Source organism: Heterodontus francisci, unplaced genomic scaffold (genome assembly GCF_036365525.1).
Source record: "Heterodontus francisci isolate sHetFra1 unplaced genomic scaffold, sHetFra1.hap1 HAP1_SCAFFOLD_593, whole genome shotgun sequence".
Taxonomy (NCBI): Eukaryota; Metazoa; Chordata; class Chondrichthyes; order Heterodontiformes; family Heterodontidae; genus Heterodontus; species Heterodontus francisci.
The window spans coordinates 553,704-565,527 of record NW_027141628.1 but is presented as its reverse complement, the minus strand read 5'-3'; positions in this window follow the sequence as shown (position 1 = coordinate 565,527).

Sequence of the window (11,824 nt, the reverse complement as noted above, 5' to 3'; positions counted from 1 at the left end):
AGAGCAATAGTGATAGGGGATTTGATAGTCAGGGGATCAGACAGGTCTTTCTGCGGTAGTAAACTTGACTCCAGGATGGTGTGTTGCCTCCCAAGTGGCAGGGTGAAGGATGTCACTGAGCGGCGGCAGGACTTCCTTCTGGGGGAGGGTGAACAGCCGAAGGTCGTGTTCCGCATTGGTACTGGGAACTGAATATTCAAGGATATTTGAAATTTAGGAAGGATGGGAACAAAGGAAAAGGAGGTGGTGTTGCGCTCATAAGGGTTGGGATCAGTATATTAGTAAGGGAGGATCTCAGATCGGAAGAACAAAATGTGGAATCTGTTTGAGTGGAGCTCAGAAACAGCAAGGGGGCAACAAACATTGGTAAGAGTTGTTTATAGGCCACCAAACAGTAGTGGTAGTGTGGGGCATGGTATTAATCAGGGGATTAGAGAAGCATGTAGCATGAGTAATACAGCAATCATAGGTGACTTTAATTGCATATAGACTGGGTAAACCTAATGAGCATTAATGCTGTGGAGGACGTGTTTCTGGAGTGTGTTAGGGATGGTGTTCTAGAGCAGTATGTTGAGGAACCAACTAGAGAACAGGCTATTTTAGATCTAGTATTATGTAATGAGAAAAGGTTAATTAATAATCTGTCAAAGAATATTTAGGATAAACTGCAACTTAGGCACAGATTAATCAGGGATAGTCAGCATGGATTTGTTAAGGGAAAGTTGTGTCTTACTAAATTGGCTGTGTAGTTGATAGTGAAAAAGATAGCTGTAGATTCCAGAATGATATCAATGGTTTGGTTGAGTGGGCGGAAAAGCGGCAAATGGAATCCAATCCGGAGAGGTGTGAGGTAATGCATTTGGGGAGGGCAAACAAAGCAAGGGTATACAGAATAAATGGGAGGATATTGAGAGGGGTAGAAGAAGTGAGAGAGCTTGGAGTGCATGTCCACAGGTCCCTGAAGGTGGCAGGACAGGTAGATAGAGTGGTGAAGAAGACATATGGAATGCTTTCCGTTATTAGCCGAAGTATAGAATACAAAAGCAGGGATGTAATGCTGGAACTGTATAAAACGCTGGTTAGGCCACAGCTGGAGTATTGCGCACAGTTCTGGTCACCACATTACAGGAAGGATATAATTACTCTGGAGAGAGCACAGAGGAGATTTACAGAAATGTTGCCTGGGCTTGAAAGTTGCAGCTATGAGAAACAATTGGATAGGCTATGGTTGTTTTCCTTAGAACAGGGGAGGCTGAGGGGTGACTTAATTGAGGTGTACAAAATTATGAGGAGCCTAGATAGAGTAGACAGGAAGGACCTGTTTCCCCTGGCGGAGAGGTCAATTGCCAGGGGGCACAGATTTAAGGTGATTGGTAGAAGGATTAGAGAGGACATGAGAAAAAACTTTCACTCAGAAGGTGGTGGGTGTCTGGAATTCACTGCCCGGATCGGTGGTGGAGGCAGAAACCCTCAACTCATTTAAAAGGTACCTGGACATGCACCTGAAGTGCTGTAACCTGCAAGACTACGGACCAGCTGCTAGAAGGTGGGATGAGATTGGGCGGCTAGTTTTTTTCTACCGGCGCAGACAAGATGGACTAAATGGCTTCTTTCTGTGCCACAACTTTTCTATGGTTCTATGGGATGAGTGACCATAATATGATAGAATTTTACATTATGTTTGAAATTGAGGTAGTTCAATCTGTAGCCAGGGTGTTAAATTTGAACAACGGAAATTATGAAGGTATGAGGGGCAAATTCGCTAAGGTGAATTGGGAAAATACATTGAAAGGTATGACAGTACACAAGCAATGGATAGTCTTTAAAGAAATATTACACAGTTTACAGCAACTATACATTCCTTCAAGGCACAAAAACAGGAAAAGGCAGTCACACGTGGATAACAAAGGAAGTTGAGGATTGTATAAGATTAAAAGAAAAGGCCTATGAAGTTGCCAGAAATAGCAGTAAACCTGAGGATTGGGAGGATTTTAGAATACAGCAAAGGAGGACCAAGAAACTGATAAAGGGAGAATAGAATATGAATGTAAACTAGCAAAAAATATAAAAACGGACTGTAAAAGCTTCTATAGGTACGTAAAAAGGAAACGTTTGGCTAAGACAAATGTAGGCCCATTGCAGGCAGTCAGGAGAATTTATAATGGGGAATAGAGAAATGGCAGAGAAGCTAAATGATTACTTTGTGTCTGTCTTCACTGAGGAAGATACAAGAAATCTCCCAGAATTAGAGATCCAAGGTTCAAGGGAGAATGAGGAATTGAAGGAAATTAGTATTAGTAAGATGGTTATATTGGAGAAATTAATGGGGCTGAAGGTTGATAAGTCCCCAGGACCTGATATTCTACATCCCAGAGTGTTGAAAGAGGTTGCTATGGAGATAGTGGATGCATTGGTGATCATCTTCCAAAATTCTATAGATTCTGGAATGGTTCCTGCAGATTGGAAGGTAGTGAATGTCACCCCACTATTTAAGAAGGGAGAGAGAAAGAAAACAGGGAATTACAGACCTGTTAGCCTTACATCAGTAGTAGGGAAAATGCTAGAATCTATTCTTAAGGATGTGAGAAATGGACACTTGGATAATAATCTGATTGGGCATAGTCAACATGGATTTATGAATGGGAAATCATGTTTGACGAGCCTGTTGGAGTTTTTTGAAGAAGTTAATAACAGAATTGATAAAGGGGAGTCAGTGGACGTAGTATACTTGGATTTTCAGAAGGCTTTTGATAAAGGCCCCCACAGGAGGTTGGTTAGCAAAATTAAAGCACATGGGATGGGAGGTAATATACTGGCATGGATTAAGGATTGGTTAACAGGCAGAAAACAGAGAGTAGGAATAAACTGGTCATTCTCGCGTTGACAGGCTGTGACTAATGGGGTACCACAGTGATCAGTGCTTGGGCCCGAGCTGTTCACAATATATATCAATTATTTGGATTCAGGGACCAAATGTAATATTTCCAAGTTTGCTGATAACACAAAGTATGCGGGAATGTGTGCTGTGAGGAAGATGCAAAATGGCTTCAAGGGGATTTGGACAGACTTAGTGAGTGGGCAAGAATATAGCAGATGGAATATATTGTGAAAAAATGTGAGGTTACCACTTTGGTAGGAGGAATAGATGTGCAGAGTATTTCTTAACTGGTAAGAGATTAGAAGTGTAGATGTATAAAGGGCCCTGGGTGTCCTCATCAATAAGTCACTGAAAGATAACATGCAGGTGCAGCAAGCTATTAAGAAGGCTAATGGTATGTTGGCCTTTATCACAAGAGGATTTGGGTACAGGAGTAGTGAAGTCTTGCTTCAATTGTATAGAACCTTGGTTAGACCGCATCTGGAGTACTGTGTGCAGTTTTGGTCCCCTTACCTGAGGAAGGATATTATTGCCATAGAGGGAGTGCAACGAAGGTTCACTGGACTTGTTCCCGGGATGGTGGGACTGTCCTATGAAGAGAGATTGGGGAAACTGGGCCTGTATTCTCTATAGTTTGAAGATTGAGAGGTGATCTCATTGAAACCTACAAAATACTTAGTGATAGACAGGGTAGATGCAGCTAAGGTGTTTCCCCTGGTTGGGAGTCCAGAACCAGGGGACACAATTTCAAAATAAGGGGGAAGCCTCTTAGGACAGAGATGAAGAGAAATTTCTTTACTCAGAGGGTTGTGAATCTTTGGAATTCTCTACCCCAGAGGGCTGTGGAAGCTCAGTCATTGAGTATGTTTAAAGCAGAGATTGACAGATTTCTAAATAGAAATGACATAAAGAGATATGAGGATAATGTGGGAAAAAAGCATTGAAGTGGATGATCAGCCATGATCGTGTTGAATGGCAGAGCTGGCTTGATGGGCTGAATGGCCTACTCCTGCTCCTGTGTTCCCAGACTCAATAGATCCTGGTAAAAGACAGGCAACTCCCTCAGAGAGGCGCAGCTATGTCGTCTTGAAGGTAGTGCCCCTGGTGGAAAAAATGTCGCCAGCGCACACCATCTGGGAGGAAGCTCAATGTACAGGTTTCTCTGCAGGGTTCAAAAGCGGAGAGTCGCAGCCTGGGTTCGGACGCACACAAGCAAACTGCCTGTACGCCTCAATTGGGAGACTCAGGACCATGGCAGAGACCCAATGTTTCCTTTTGCCCTGGAAGAAATCAATAAGCTTCTTCTGGATTTTGCTGGCAAATGCAGGGGACGGAGCCAACGTGACCAACCGGTACCACAGCATCGAGGCCACCAGTTGGTTTATGACCAGCACTCGGCCCCTGTAGGAAAGCACTCGGAGCAGTCCTGTCCAGCGCCCTAGCCGAGTGGTGACTTTCGCCTCCAACTCCTGCCAGTTTGCCAGCCAGGCTTCCTTAGCGGGGCTCAGGTGGACTCCCAGATAGAGAATGTACATGTCGCTCTACGCAAAAGGTTAACTCCTCCAGCAGGGAGCTCACCTGCCACTGACCCACCAGGAGTCCGGAACATTTCTCCCAATTGATCCTTGCGGAGGATGCGGCAGAAAAGATCTGCCCTGCACCATGAGAGGGGCATCTCCCTGCTCGCCAGGTGTTTCCCCCAGCACCTGCGTGTAATCGCTCCCCCTGAGGAACTACACAGGTAGCCCGTCCAGCCCCAAGGATTTGCCCCTTGAGAGCTGATGGAGGATGCTGGTCAGCTTCACCAGTGTTGGCGGAGCCTCCAGTCGTTTGGTACCCTCCCGAGTGACTTTTGGCAGGTTCTCTGACACAGCTTTCCTTGAGCAACCTGTGATGCAAGCCATCCAGGCTAAACAACTTATTCACTCTAAGCATAGCCAGCTTTTCCAGTACATCCTGCCTAAGAATTTTCACCTCTTACATTACTGTACCATCTCTGCTTCGACAGATGTTTTATCAGCATCCTCTTAGTAAACATCGATACAAAGAACTCATGAAGTATTCTAGCCTTGCCCTGCACCTCTAACCATCTTCTTTGGCCTCCTTGTCTCGAGAGACAATGGGTAAGCGCCTGGAGGTGGTCAGTGGATTGTGAAGCAGCGCCTGGAGTGGCTATAAAGGCCAATTCTAGAGTGACAGACTCTTCCACACGTGCTACAGATAAAATTGGTTGTCGGGGCTTTTACACAGTTGGCTCTCCCCTTGCACTTCTGTCTTTTTTCCTGCCAACTGCTAAGTCTCTTCGACGCTCCACACTTTAGCCCCGCCTTTATGGCTGTTCGCCAGCTCTGGCGATCGCTGGCAACTGACTCCCGTGACTTGTGATCAATGTCACAGGACTTCATGTCGCATTTGCAGACAACTTTAAAGCGAAGACATGGACGGCCAGTGGGTCTGATACCAGTGACGAGCTCACTGTACAATGTGTCCTTGGGGATCCTGCCATCTTCCATGCGGCTCACATGGCCAAGCCATCTCAAGCACTGCTGGCTCAGTAGGGTGTATGTGCTGGGGATGTTGGCCACCTCTGTGTTGGAGATACGGTCCTGCCACCTGATGCCAAGGATTCTCCAGAGGCAGCGAAGATGGAATGAATTGAGACATCGCTGTTGGCTGACATACGTTGTCCAGGCCTTGCTGCCGTAGAGCAAGGTACTGAGGACACAGGCTTGATACACTCGGACGTTTGTGTTCCGTGTCAGTGCGCCATTTTCCCACACTCTCTTGGCCAAACTGGACATAGGAGTGGAAGCCTTTCCCATGCGCTTGTTGATTTCTGCATCGAGAGACAGGTTACTGGTGATAGTTGAGCCTAGGTAGGTGAACTCTTGAACCACTTCCAGAGCGTGGTCGCCGATATTGATGGATGGAGCATTTCTGACATCCTGGCCCATAATGTTCATTTTCTTGAGGCTGATGGTTAGGCCAAATTCATTGCAGGCAGCCACAATCCTGTCGATGAGACTCTGCAGACACTCTTCTGTGTGGGATGTTAATGCAGCATCGTCAGCAAAGAGGGTTAGGGTTAGGTCAAGTCCCCTGATGAGGACTTTCCGTACTTTGGTCTTCGCTCTTAGACGGGCAAGGTTGAACAACCTGCCACCTGATCTTGTGTGGAGGAAAATTCCTTCTTCTGAAGACTTGAAGGCATGTGAGAGCAGCAGGGAGAAGAAGATCCCAAACTGTGTAGGTGCGAGAACACAGCCCTGTTTCATGCCACTCAGGATAGGAAAGGGGTCTGATGAGGCGCTGCTATGCTGAATTGTGCCTTTCATATTGTCATATATCACCTTTTTTGTCCCTAATAGATCCCACCTTGTCTCTTACTACCTGCTTACTATTTACGTGCTGGTACAAGATTTTTGGGTTACCTTTTTATGTTAACTGACATTCTATTCTCATATTCTGTCTTTGCCAGTCTTATTTTCCTCGTCGCTTCCCCTCTCAATGTATTATATTTGGCCTGGTTCTCACTTGAAGAATTCACCTTGGCATGCATCATACACCCTCTTTTTTTTTTTTTGTTTCATCTTATTTGCTATCTCCCTTGTCCCCACATTTCTCTCTTGTTGGAATGTACCTAATCTGTACCTGAAACATCTCTTCCTGAAAGATCACCCATTGTTCAATTATAGTTTCCCCTATCAAACCTGCATTCCATTTTACCCTGGCTAGATCCACTCTTATCCCTTTGAAATTAGCCCTCTTCCAGTTTAGAAGTTCTATTTCAGTAATGGAGAAGAACAGGGAACAATCTAATCTAAATTTTGATACAATGATCACTCATCTCCCATAGACACTTTGCATGGCCCACCTCATTCCCCAACTTCGATCCAGCAATGCCTCCTTCCTCGTTGGACTGAGAACATAGTGTTCCCTTGAACACAGTTTAGATATTTCTCCCCCTCCTTTCCTTTACTCTAACATTATCCTGTTACGACCAAGGTGGGAGTAACGCACTGTTAATTCAGTCCCACTACTCCACAAGTCATAGCATATTAGTAAAGTATCCCACCTACTGGAAAATAGCCAAATTAAATGCTGCTTGTCCCCCAGAATAAAGCACACCAAACCAGGTTTCTTTAAACAACAAAATTAACTATTCATTAATAAACTAAGTCTTAACCAATAATGATAAATCTATATATGAAAAGATGTTATAATTCCTTCTTCTTCCTAACCCTCATGCAGACACACATACATTTAAAAAAAAGTTAACTGATTTTAGATTAGATTAGAGAGATACAGCACTGAAACAGGCCCTTCGGCCCACTGAGTCTGTGCCAACCAACAACCACCCATTTATACTAATCCTACATTAATCCCATATTGCCTACCACATCCCCACCATTCTCCTACCTACACTAGGGGCAATTTACAATGGCCAATTCACCTATCAACCTGCAAGTCTTTGGCTGTGGGAGGAAACCAGAGCACCCGGCAAAAACCCATGGGGTCACAGGGAGAACTTGCAAATTCGGCACAGGCAGTGCCCAGAACTGAACCCGGGTCGCTGGAGCTGTGAGGCTGCGGTGCTAACCACTGTGCCACTCTTTTAAAAGGATGTTTCTTAGGAATAATAAAATAACTGGGTTGTAAGGATCTGGTAGGATTTTTCTGGGTCGGTGAGGTGTCCCAGAGTCAAATGCCACTTGAAGTCACTCCAGGCGAGGTTGATGAACAGTCTGTGATGGGTAGGCATTCACGGCACTTCGTTTGCAGCAGGCATCACACAGATCCTTCAGCAAAGGGTGTAGCAACAGATCTACTTGGCTTTTGAAATAGCAGCCCAGCAATAGAAGCTTTCTTGAGATTTCAGTATCTCTCAAAACATAAGAAGCAGCAGGAATCACTCCTGAAGCAAAGATTTTTCAGAGACTGGAGGCAATAGGAATTTGCTACCTTTTAAAATGCAGGGCTTCCTGTCAGCAATGGAGCCTCTCTGCAGAGCAGCAACTTTTAGCCATTTGGTAGTACAGAACTTGAGTATTGCTGAAATTAGAGACATGTTGTTGAAGCTTTTCATCTTGCACTCATCAGCACAATCTGCAAGAATACCAATGTAAGGGAAAACAATAACTTTATGCTGTATGAGAAGAGAGTGCTGATTAGTCGGCAAGTGAACTCTAATTGGTAGAGGCATTGCCATGGAGAATGCACCAGTTTATGGTGACTGACAGTTTACTGCCTAGCTTTGTTTGAAATTTAAACAAGGCAGCTTGACTCTGGTCAAGGCATTGCTCTGAGGAATGAACCAGTGAATGTCTGTCACTTATTTTGTTTAGGTGAAACAGGTGCAATGTTTGTACATGTTTTTTCTGTCTACAAAGAACCTGTGAATTAAAATATGTACCTTCCAGTATGTGCAATTGCACCACACTGCGAGCTCTACTGACCATCTTAAATTGGTTGTCAGCTTAATTCATAGCACACCGAATATTATTTGGCAAATGTCGTCCAACTGCGGAATCACATCTAATGTTGGTCACTGTGTTTTGAGTTTTGCAAGCATGGGCTGGTTGGGTGCAGCCCGTACCTCGCCCGTTGCGAACAATGTAAGGGACATGTTGTTTGATATGATCTGCCAGTCTTTGGGACGTACGGCCTATATACCTAGCATCACACTGGCATTAAAATTCATATATTACGTTACTCATTTGTGTGATAAGCAGGATGTCTTTTTGGATTGACAGCAGCATTCTGTTAGTGGCGAACACCACACATGTTGCTACTGTATAGTAGCACGAAACAGCGAACTTCACCTGTTCACATTTTTTGGATACATTACCCTTCCAGGGTAATTTGAGTTAGACTGGGCACTTTTCAGGGCCAAAAATTACTGCCTTAGGCCCCTTCATAAGTTTGTGCGAGCGATATACCGTGAGAAATGATCAGGGTAGCCATAGTCACGCAGGATGTCTTTGATTTGCCCTATTTCAACATCAAGCTTGTGTGGTGATCAAATGGCTCAGGCCCTATTTACAAGGTTGTCGATAAGGCCAATCTTCTAGCGCGTGAAACTGTAAGCATCTGTAACTCCTCTATTTCTGGGTCTTTTCCTCTCTCCAGGCAGACCACAGCCACCACCTCAAATGTAGAATTTCTTTTTACAAGAGAGACATGGCTTCTTACAGGGTGTCTGACAGCAAGTCCCAGCCAGATTTCACAGCTAGCTGCTTCCAGCTCCCGGCCTTTTCACAATGCAATAAGTGAAACTGAAATGCTAACAATCAAGTCATGTGACCTGTCATTACCGTTGCTGTTGTTTGGAACAAGTGTCTTTCAGTCTATCCCACACAGTTCAAACACCAAGTTTCAGCATTCAGTGTTCACAGAAAATCCTTTTTCTCAGGTTTCAAAACACACAGAACTCCAAGCTTTTAAATAAGAAAAACTCGTATGACATCTCTGCCCTTGGCGAAATGAAACGCCATTCTTGAATGTGTTTCATTACAATGTGAACAGAAATTGAAAAAACATTTTAAACATAGTTTTGCATTCATGCCCATCATTCACTCCATTGGTAATTAACACAATTTTGCTTTGTACCATTGTTATTCATGTAACTTAATGAGGTTAAATTCATGACAAAGCATCAACAATAACATTGTTTTTTTCCTGAAATGTGTACAATCTTCAAGTGAAAAGCCTGTAACAATAAGCTCCATCTGAATAGTTTGGCATTTCAGTTTTTAAATTTTTCCACAATTCCACAATTTTTCCCATCAGCCAATTGCAACCTTCCAAACATAGTTTCAGTGTTGTTTCATGTGTTCCTTCCAAGTGTCCCTATAGACCAGCACCTCAGCAAGGTCAACTGCACGGTTAGGAACACTGGCCACTACTGGGTTCACTAGTCTCCGCGAAGTTTCTTGGGTATCCATTAACCTGTGTGGTATCACTTGACACTGGAAAACTCTGTCCAGTGTAACAAAAACTGAATCTTCCTTATCTTGGGGTGTCAAAAGACTTTGATAGTAACTCCTTAACAGATTTATCTCTTTAAGAAACATGGCACTGCCCACTCTGTCAATACAGCCTTCTAAGCGAGGAATTGGGTAGGAGTCTGCCTTCGTTACTGCATTGACTTTTCTGTAGTCTATGCAAAGTTGGGTTGACACATCAGGTTTAGGCACCAATACTATTGGTGAACTCCAGCTGCTTGGACTAGGTTCCTTTTACTTGGGTCTGTTTGTCTGGACTTAAGCGGTAAGGATGCTGTTTTAAAGGAACAGATTCCCCTACATCCACATCATGTGCAGCTATGGTTGTACATCCTGGCTTATTCCTACAGACTCTCTTAAATGCTGTGAGTAGCCTTGTTAGGTCTTCTTGTTGTTTTACATCTAAGTTCAAAAGCATGTTGTCCAATTTCCTAGCCATTCTGTATTAGCTGTATTGGATGTTCAATCTGAGAATTGTCTAGGCTGCCTTCTGCCTCATCCTCACTATGCTTTTCCTTCTCAACAGTCCCTATTGACCTGACATACCTGTACTGGCTTATCCTCCTCCCTGCGATAATATTGTTCTAACATATTGCTATGACACAATCGATTCTTTTTCCGGCAATCAGGAGTGTCAATCAATTTACCTTACCCACTCTTTTGACCACTTGATATAGACCACTGAACCGTGCTTTTAATGGTTCACCCTGTAAAGGTAATAATACTAATACTTTATCCCCTGGTTGAAAATTTCGGGCCTTTGTGTCCTTGTCTGCCCATTTTTCATATTGACTTGGGCTGTTTTAAGGTGTCCCTGAGCCACATTGCAAGCTTTCATGAGCCTTTCCCGGAATACAGATACATAGTCTAGTACCGAAGACTCATTCTTTTGTTCTAAGAACCTGTCTTTGATGAGTTTTAGATGAGCTCTTATTTCATGTCCATAAACCAATTCGAAAGGACTGAAACCTGTAGACTCATTCGGTGAATCTCTAGTAGCAAATAAAAGAAAATCTAGCCCTTTATCCCAATCATGGGGATGTTCGTGACAGTATGCTGTTTTGAGAGTTTGATGGTACCTTTCTAAAGCTCCTTGTGTCTGTGGGTGATATGCTGAAGATTTTAACTGTTTGATACCCAAATTACCCATGACTTCTTGAAATATTTTAGACACAAAATTAGAACCTTGATCCGATTGATCCATACCTTGTAAAGAATTGGATTAACTTCTGTACTATTACTTTAGCAGTAATTTACCTCAAAGGAATGGCTTCTGGAAATCAAGTAGCTGTATCCATTATAGTATATATTGGTGTCCTGCTTTTGTTTTTTGAAAGGGTCCTACACAGTCTACCAATACCCTACTAAATGATTCCTCAATAACTGGTATGGGAATTAGAGGTGCTGGTTTTATGGTAGGTTGCAGTTTTCCCACCATTTGGCACGTATGGCATGTCCTCCAAAAATGCCTCCTTTTTAAGGCTTGGCCAATAATAATACATGACTTGTACGTGATTTGGTCTTCCAGATCCCCATATGTCGTGCTAGAGGAATGTCATGTGCTAACCTTAATAATTCCTGGTGATATTTAGGTGGTGCTACTACCTGTCAAACAACCATCCAGTCTTTGTCTGCAGCTCTTCATAATAGCCTTCTGGAACTCCTTTTGCCTCAGCTTCTGTCAGAGCCAACTGTGCTATTCTGTGCAACTCTGGATCAGCTTGCTGTGCTGCAATTATAGAAGATTTGTTAACTATCTCATTTGGATTATCTAAATCCCAAGGAAAGTTTCAGATATTCAGCTATCTGTTTGTGGTGCCAATTGTACCTCCAACAATGGAACTTGTTTAGCCATTGCTCAGGTTATTACACAAGCAGGAAATATTCCTGTTAGTGTTCTGTTTCTCTAACTTCACTTGATTTCTCTGACCACAGGAGAAAC